The 8,981-nt window shown below is 52.8% G+C and overlaps 1 long non-coding RNA gene and 1 other non-coding gene across 4 annotated transcripts in view; both read left to right on the top strand.

The window, feature by feature from the left end:
• The first annotated feature begins 1,308 nt into the window (after positions 1-1,308).
• The window catches only part of LOC129402065 (uncharacterized), a 15,015-nt gene continuing 7,342 nt past the window's right edge, over positions 1,309-8,981 (top strand). For all 3 annotated transcript variants that reach the window (XR_008628534.1, XR_008628533.1, XR_008628532.1), the window contains exons 1-2: positions 1,309-1,689; positions 2,998-3,071. This is a non-coding gene — a long non-coding RNA (uncharacterized LOC129402065). The remainder of the gene's footprint in view (positions 1,690-2,997; positions 3,072-8,981) is intronic.
• Positions 8,332-8,483, top strand: LOC129402995 (5.8S ribosomal RNA). The gene has a single exon (XR_008628990.1). It is a non-coding gene; the product is annotated as a 5.8S ribosomal RNA (ribosomal RNA).

Raw genomic sequence — 8,981 nt, 5'->3', positions numbered from 1 at the left:
AGGAGGAGATTCTTATATAGGGATCACTTCTGCTTTGTTGGAAAAAAAATATTTTGAAAGGGACGGAGTGGTAGTAAAGCGGGGAAGACACTTACCTTGCACAAGGCCAACCCAGGTTCAATCCATGAATTCCAAACAGTCCCCCAAACCACAACGGGAGTCATCCCTGAGTGCCAAGTTCTAATAAGCCCTGAGTACTGCCTGTTGTGACCCAAACATCAAGACACACTCACACAGAGACATACACGCTCATGATAATTTTGTGAGCAGAACGAGGATAAAGTTTTGTTCATGCTGAGTCCCTGTGGCTGCCCCCACGCAGAGCCACTTTTGGGGCTGTGGTTGCTCTGGGCAGCCCTGAAGCTCAGGGGTGCTTAATCACAGGGGCTCCTTGCCTAGGAGGCAGCCTCTGGCTGGGCCCAAAAGGACCTTCCTTGGGATCCAGGGAGGAGTCCTGGATCTCAGGGCTGCAATATCCTCCTCTGTCCACGGAGCCCGTCTCCTGTCTCCTGACAGCCTAAATTCCTGGCTACTTTACATCCTCAGGAGAGGAAGGAGCTACTGGCAGTGTCTCTCCGAGTTGGGGCTTGACTTGGTACCCTAGGTGCCTCCCACCACGACATCTCCAGGGTCAAGCAGGAACTTTCCAGATTAGGGCTAGAAGTTTGTCTTCTCTCTGCTCACCACTCTGATTTCTCCTCCAGGTCTCTGTTTTGGAGGCTAATGCTGTTTCTTGGGAATAACAGGCAGGATAAGACCATGGTGAGGTATGGTCCAGGAGGTAGTTTGCATGTAATATTAGTGCATTTTATTATTTTCACTGTCACTGTCATCCTGTTGCCCATCGATTTGATCGAGCAGGCACCAGTAATGTCTCCATTGTGAGACTTGTTACTGTTTTGGGCATATAGATTATGCCTCGGATAGCTTGCCAGGCTCTGCTGTGCAGATGAGATACTCTTGGTAGCTTGCCGGTCTCTCTGAGGGTTGGAGGAATGGAACTCAGGTTGGTCGTCTGCAAGGCAAACACCCTACTCGCTGCATTATCACTCTAGCTCTTATTCTTTTCATGAAAATATAAAGACTTTTGGCATATGTCATCTGTTCAGTTCCTCACTCTCCATTTGTCCTGGACCTGGTAACCCCTAGATATACTGGTCACCTGACTGAAGGCATGAAACAAGAAAAAATTACATTCCTGCCAGAAACTAGGTGGTCAGGAGTCCTTGGAGCCTGGCCCTTTAAGGCCGTGACCTGAGATGCAGTGACGTCACAGAACCGGGCCACTTTGCTTCCCGGAAGTTCCAGTATGGCCATTATTGCCTGCTGAGGAGTAGAGAAGGCGCTGGTGTTGTGGCGCTGGGGGTCAGGGGGCGTCCCAAGGGACTTTTGTGTCACCAGCAGAGTGTTGCCGAGTGGGCGGTGGTTCGCCCAGGGACGGGGATGGCGGCTGCGGCCCCTCACCCGGCACTGCGCCCCCTTTATTCCCTGACTTCAGGGAGCAGCGGGAGTTTTCCTGAGGAGACTCTCTAGAGAGACTTGGAGGGGGGCGTCAGTCTCGGCAGGGCGCTGGCCCGGTCCCCGCCACCACACAGGGTCCCCCAGCATGGTCGGAATGATCACCTCGAAATCTCCAAAGAAACCCGGGTGTGAGAAGCAGCGTGGGGCCGGAGAGGAACATGAGCTTGGGTGAGTGAGATTGCTCGGAAAGTTCCAGAACAACCAAAATAACGGAACAAACAAGAGAGTCGTTTCTTTTTAAATTATTGTTCATTGTGTTTCGGGCCACTCACATGGTGCTGGGGGCGACTCCTGGCTTTGCACAGCGATCCGTGCTGGGGGTCAGGGGACACCAAGGGGTGTTGGGACACGAGTCCATACGCGAGGCCCGCGCCCTCCCTGCTGACCTGTCGCTCAGGACCCCATCCAAAGAGAGAGAGTCAGAGCCAGAAGGAGCCTCAGTTTCCCCGGGGCATGTATGGTCGCTTTAGGCATGTGTTAGCCCTCACAAGGATGGTCACAGGCTGGGGGGAGGGGTCACTTGGGGAGTGTCCCAGGACAGCCTGTTGCTGGCCGCCTTTCATTCCTGAGACTGAATCCAGAGTCCGTCCTAAGGGTCACAGACACCCTTTTCAAAGGTACGTGTGGAGGCATTTTTTTTTCTTTTCCTTTGAAAAGTATTTGTTCAGGGCTAACTCCTGGCTCTGCACTCAGGGATCTGTCCTGGGGGTGCCCAGGGGATCCTAGGGGCTGCTGGCTGCAGTCACAGCAGCATACAAGGCAGATGTCCTCTCGGTGTACTAGCCTCCGGCCCTGTGGAGGTAGGGGGTACATTCCTCACTTTTTGGGGCTCAATAGTATCTGGTGGAGCTTTTTGACTTTCACATTTTCCCCACTCATTGGTAGGTTGTGGGTCCCACAGGAAGCTGTCAGAGGATGCAGAGCCTGGTGGCAGAGGGGGTGGTGCATCAAGGCTGCGTAGGACCTCAGGGGTCATGCAACCTAGTGTGAAATATTAGAAGGAGTAGCATGCACACTTAACTGGGTGCCCTGAGCTCTCCCATAGTGCAGTATATGGTCACTGCTGGTTCCCTCGCCTTTATCTATTTATTTCAGTTAATTCATTTTTAGTAATTATTTTTAGTGTGGGACACACCTGGCTATACGTGGTTACTCCTGATGGTGCTCAGGGAAACATGCCAGTAGTCAAATCTGTTTTTTCTGTTTGCAAGACAAGCACTTCTCCTGCTTTACTGTGTCTCCAACCCCTTTGCACAGAAAAAAAAATTTGATTTATTATTATTTTTTTTAATTGTAGATTTTGGTTCACAGCACTCAGTGATCAGTGCTTAGTCTAGGATCTGAGCTCAACATTGTTCCTGGCACTGCTCGGAGACCCTATCTGCTTTGGAGAATTGAATGTGGTTTCGCAGCTAGAAAGAAAAACAACCTATCAACTGTACTGTCTCTGCTAACCCTATGTAATTTTTTTTACAGAATAAAAGATTTTTGGCTTCATCTGTCAAGTGTCTCAGCACAGCCTTCCGCACTGTCCATCTCTCCCAGACCAGGTATGTTAGGCAATGGTACAGCTAGTAGGGCACCTGGCTTGTGTGTAGCTTGCCTCATCATTTCGTACAGTTTGATGAACACTGCTGGGTTTGGCACAAAACTCCTCCAGAGAAAAGTCACACTCCAGAATTTGTCATGACAATGAGCATTCTTTGAACATTCTTTGAACATTTTTTGAACATTCTTTGAACATTTTTTGGGCTTTGTGAATATATCTCCTGCTTGTTTTTTTCCTTGATTTGTGAATATATTGCTTTGTGAATATATCTCCTGCTTTGTGAATATATCTCCTGCTTGTTTTTTTCCTTGATTTTATTTTTTTTTTTTTGGGGGGGATCAGACCTGGCGATGCACAGGGGTTACTCCTGACTCTGCACTCAGGAATTACTCTTGTTGGTGCTTGGGAACCATATGGGGGGATGCTGGTAATTGAACCCGGGTTGTCCACATGCAAGGCAAAAACCCTACCTGCTGTACTATCGCTCCAGCCCCCTGCCTGTTCTCCTCTGGTTTTTCTTTTTGCTACTGACTTGGAGATGGACAGGGACTCTGCCCCTCCGTCCAGGTGTCTCTGAAGTTCCAGTCCAGCTCCTTCAAGCACGTGCTCTGCCCTTTGAGCTCCTCTTCCTGGTTCTACCTCACTATTAGGGCAGCACATGAGGTGGGGTTTTGGGCTACACTTGCCAATGCTTGAGGGCTGCTCGCTGCTCTCTGCTCACAGTACCAGTGGACAGTGGGTACCAGAGAAGCCCCCTCTCCCTCCCCTTGCCAGGCTTCCAGTTGGCCAGCAACAGCTCCAGGCTGGTGTGCTCTCCCCTGCCCTCTGTTGATATATTTGTTGTAAGTTCTTGGATGTGAACATTCTGGAATATTTCAATGGTTAAATCCAGAACTATGGGTTCCCAAGCAGCGAAAAGGACAGACACTAACTTGATAATGCAAAAGCAGTAGGAGTTGTATTCCAGTGTACTGGGGTCAACTATCTCACCCACAGAGTGCTTTCTTAACAGCGAACCTGACTTCAGGCAGCAAGCAGTTTATATAGGGTTTGATTACATAAGCAGTACATGTCTTACTATTTCAGAAAAAAAAACTTAGCTAGTTATCCAACAAAGGTATTTTGACAAGTGTATAGCATAATAGTGGTCAGGCAATAGGCAAACATAAGTTTCCAGTAATAGTTCTGGTTACATAAGCTACTCATTCTTTTAGGGTTATCAAAAGAAATTTCTGGGGCATTTTGACTAGGGGCATAGTGATTGTTTGAGCCCACTTGCTGGGTCTAGGAGCTTTCCCAGGTGGGTTCAGGTTGGCTAGTTTCATTGCTGGGTATCCAAGACTGATTTTGCTGATTTCAGCCACATTAATAGGGGTCAGTTTTGCCCTTCCACAACAAAACGCTGTTAGGAAGAAAAGAAGGAGTTCGAGGCTCTGAGAAAAATTAAAGACTTTCACCATTAAGATTTATTTTGGGGTAAGTGTAATCTTTCCCCTACATTTTCTTATGCAAAATTATCTATCAAGGGAGTAAAATCACATAGTCCATTAAAGTCTGGCCTGTTAGCTCTGAGTCCTGTCAGGTGTGGCCCACAAACAAAGACAAAGTAAAGAACTGACTCTTAAGAATATAAGGCTGGATTCCAAACCTTTGCTGTGGGCAGACAATTTCTTCTTTGCTTTTATTTATATGTGTAGGGAGGGATGGGATTTGGGATTGCTGCAAGACCCAGCAGTGCTCCGGGATCACTGCTTGGGTATTCAGGGTGCGAAGTTAAGTCAGCCACATGCATGGCAATTGCCCTGCCCAAAGGTTTTTCTTCCTGGAGACTGCAAACCTTTGAAACTGCTTTGAAACTGCAGTCTGTGCTGTATACTGGCATCGTGCTGGGAGCCCCAGGCACCAGGAGCCCTGCCATGGCCTCTAACAGCTGGACCTCATCTCTGTGCACCCCCACCCTCAACGTGCCAGTTTGTGTTCCTCTCACAAGGCTCATAGGATCTACATAGAATTTGAATTCCTGGGGTCAGAGATAGGCCAAGTGTGCAGTCCCTGGCCTTGTAAGCAGCCTGCCATGGGGCAGTCTCTGGCACAATGCAGGGTCCTCCAAAAACCTCCATGAATATCTCAAAGTTCTGCCACTTGTTTTTTTTTTGTTTTTTTTTTTTTGCTTTTTGGGTCACAACCCGGCAATGCACAGGAGCCACTCCTGGCTCTGCACTCAGGAATTACTCCTGGCGGCGCTCAGGGGACCATATGGGATACTGGGAATCGAACCCGGATCGGTCGTGTGTGAGGCAAACGCCCTACCCGCTGTGCTTTCACTCCAGCACCAGTTCTGCCACTTGTGACCCAAAACTTTGTCCTATAAATCTAGCTGGGGGTGGGGGTGTTGACACAATACACTTTTTTTTAGCACTTGCTTTTTCTGTTTGATGCTTGTGGTACTCAGTGGGGTTCCGAAGACTGAACCCAGGTCAGCTGTATGCAAGGCCAACACTCTGGCAGACTGTAGCTCGAGCCCATAAATTCATTCATTTTTGGTTGGACGCTCTGCCGGGCATTGCTCAGCAATTACTCCTGGCTCTGTGCTCATTGATCCCCTCATGCACAGCTTGGGAACCTCTGGGCTATGGGGAATGAACCTGGGTTGGCTGTGTGCCAGCAAGCACCCTGGTGCTCTGTGCTATCTTTGTGGTCATCATAAAAATGCTTTTATTCTGGGTAAATTTTAAAAAGTTGTGAATTACATCTTCTTTTTCCTCATTAGAACGCAACTACTTTCCTTTTTGTGTTTTTGTTTGGGGACCATTCGGCAGTACTATGGGCACACTCCTGATTGTGAGCTCAGGAATCACTCTTGCTGGGCTTTAGGAGAACCTATGAGGTGGCGGGATATCAAACCGGAGTCATCCACATGCATGACAAATGCCCTCTCTGATATGTTGTCACTCTGCTGCCAGACCTAATTTTCATCTGTAGTGCAAGATTTCTGTTTAGATATTATAGTATTTTCAGTTAGAGTGGACCAAAGGCACCTGAGGGATGGGACAGCAGCTCAGCTGCTTCTGTCGTCACTATGGGTAGCCCAGATACCATCCTACTTCTGCATCCCCTGGATGGGAAGGAACATCTGACAGTGTCTCCTCTGGGTGGGTCTGTGAGCATGTGCTGAAGGGTGAGGCCAGTCAGGACATTTCTCCAGGAGTTCTGGTTAGGGCCCTGTAGTGGTTCCCTCTCTGAAGCTCACAGCTCTGACTTGTCATCCAGTACTTAGGGCAGAGCTTCGTGCTGTTCCTCAGGAATTACATGTTGGAGACAGTGGTAACGTGTCACCCTGCTGACTGTCCCCAGGTAGAAGAGTGACAGATGAAAGAATGCAGTCCCATCGGTCTCTGATTTGGTTCTAGAAGGAGCCCTGGGATGTGTCTAGTGATCGTAGTGCCCTATGCTCCGCCGTTTGACAACATGTTTGTCCCTGTTTTTGTTAATTTGTTTTTGGGGGCCATACCCTGGGGTACTCAATAGTACTCGCAGCTCAGTGCTCATGTATTCCTCATGCCACGTCTTGGGAACCTTTTGATGTGCTGGAATAATCGGCTGATTTATTCAGGTTTGTTTTCTGAGGTGAGGTGTGGTGAGGTGATCGGAGGGTCACACCCTGTGATACTCAGGGGTCATTCTGGCTTAGTTTTCGGCATTGCACCTGCAGTGCATGGGGGACGAGATGGGAAAGTGGGGATCGCCGCCCTGCCCACCATTCTTAAGCCTGCTGTCCTGTTACTCCAGCCTGCTGCTGTGCTTCTGTACTTATTTTTTGTCCCACAGGGGAGGTGCTAACAACTTTGTGGTTATGTGCTCCCCATTCACCCTGACCAGCTTTAGGGGCCTATGGGATGTGCTGACTCCATATGCAACCTGGAAACTACAGTGACTAGGGTCCCAGTACCTGTGTTTCCCCTGTTTTTTCCTTCACACTCTGGAGAGCCCCGCCTGCTCAGTCACAGTCTCACGGTTCCCTTGTTGCTGTTTGCACACTTCTGGGCATGTGCTGGTTCCAGGGAGCTGGAACAAAGGGTCTCTTGGACCTGCAGAGGTCTTCAGGACCAAGACGCCTACCTGCTCTGAGAGAGATTGAGGGCGGCCCTGAACCCTTAGTTCAGAGTCCTTTTGCACACAGGTCCTTGCACAGCTTTGAGTCACTGACTGGACATTGAGTGTCCTGTTCTCTTCCCTAATGATCATGGGCTGTGACATGAAGGGTGTGTGTGTTTAGTGTTTTTGGCTTCAACCCATCATCAAATTTGGGGGCCTGCTTGGTTTGTTCTCAGATGTTCCTCTCTACAGTGCTCACTGGAACAGTGGTGCTGGGACTGAGCCTGGGTTTCTATGTGCAAGACTCACTTGAAACCTCTAGTATAGCGCCCTCACATTTTTTTCCAGTCAGCTGCCATAGCGTGATCTCTGCACCCATCCACCGGATTTGAGGCCGCGGTGTCGGGGGAGGGGGCGGCATCTCGACGTGGGATCCGTTGGGCTTTTCGGCGCGGCCCGGGGTCGGGCCTCGGGGCCGTCCCGGGGGAGGGTCGAGCGGGTGCGAACGGTCAGCGTGGCGCTTCTCCGCGTGTGCCGCTGGCCGCCGCTCCCCTCCTCCCGGGGGCCCCTCCGTCCCCGGTCGGCGCCGGCTCCTTCGGGCCCCGTCGCGATGCTTTCCCCCGTCCTCCGGCTTCTGGCCTTCCCGCCCGGGCCGCGCCGCTCCACCCGCCCGCGGCGGCCTGACCCTCTTCCGCTTTGCCTCTCCCGGCCCGTCCGGCGTCTTCCCTCTCCTCCTCCGCCGGGGGCGCGTCGCGGTCCTCGCGGTCACGGTCGCGCCCCCACCCTGCCCCAGGTAAGTAGCGCATTCCGGCGCGGAGGTTTAAAGACCCTTTGGGGGCCTGCCCGTCCGCCTCGGGTCGGGGGTGGATGGGCCTGTCGGGGAGCCCCAGCTCCTCCAGACCCCGCCCCGGCGTCTCTCTCTCCCTCTCTCTTTCTCTCTCTCTCTCTCCCCCCGTTTCCCCGGTCCCTGGTGTCCGTCTCGTCCCCCGGTGCGCCTTCCCGGACGTCCGGGCTCAGCCACCTTGGGGGTGAAACCTCTCCCGACCCCACCGAGTCTGGTCTCGTTTCTCTCGTCTGGCCCGGCACGAGGCACTGGCTCTCTCTCGGGGGAGCCCGGTGTGCCAACGCCAGCAACCTCCGTGGCGACACGGAAAAAAAAAAAGTACGACTCTTAGTGGTGGATCACTCGGCTCGTGCGTCGATGAAGAACACAGCTAGCTGCGAGAATTAATGTGAATTGCAGGACACATTGATCATCGACACTTCGAACGCACTTGCGGCCCGAGTTCCTCCCGGGGCTACGCCTGTCTGAGCGTCGCTTAACGATCAATCGCCCCCCGCGGGGGCGCGCGGCTGGGGGTTTCCTCTCGCAGGGCCCGCGGCCTTCCCGGTCGCGGTGTCCCTCTGTCCCCCTAAGTGCAGACGAGAGACGGCGGTCGGCGGCGGTGGCCGTCACCGCCGCCGGCCATCCCGCCAAGAGCGGGGGGAGAGCACAGAGCGCTCGCGCCACCAAGGTGCCCGCGGCCGCCACAGTGCGTCCCGGTCCCTTCGGGGGTTGATCCTCGTGCCGCACGCGGCCGTCCGGCGGGGCGGGGTGGGGGCTTCCGCAGGTGTTTCTCGCCGGGGACAGACCGCGTCCGCCCCCCCCCCGTGCCCGCCTGCGCGCGTGGTCACCCTCCCCTCCCCTCCGCCGGGAGAAGGGAGGGGGGGCCCGTGCACGAGTGCCCCCGTTCCCCGCCTGCGGCCGGCTCGCCGGCCCCAGCTCGTCGGCCCGAGGGGAACCCGTGTCCGCTGCGCGTGCGGCTCTCCCGCTTCC

This window comes from Sorex araneus, chromosome 2 (assembly GCF_027595985.1).
Source record: "Sorex araneus isolate mSorAra2 chromosome 2, mSorAra2.pri, whole genome shotgun sequence".
Classification (NCBI taxonomy): domain Eukaryota; kingdom Metazoa; phylum Chordata; class Mammalia; order Eulipotyphla; family Soricidae; genus Sorex; species Sorex araneus.
Note: the sequence above shows the minus strand (reverse complement) of the source record. Positions and strands in the feature narration are given on the sequence as shown.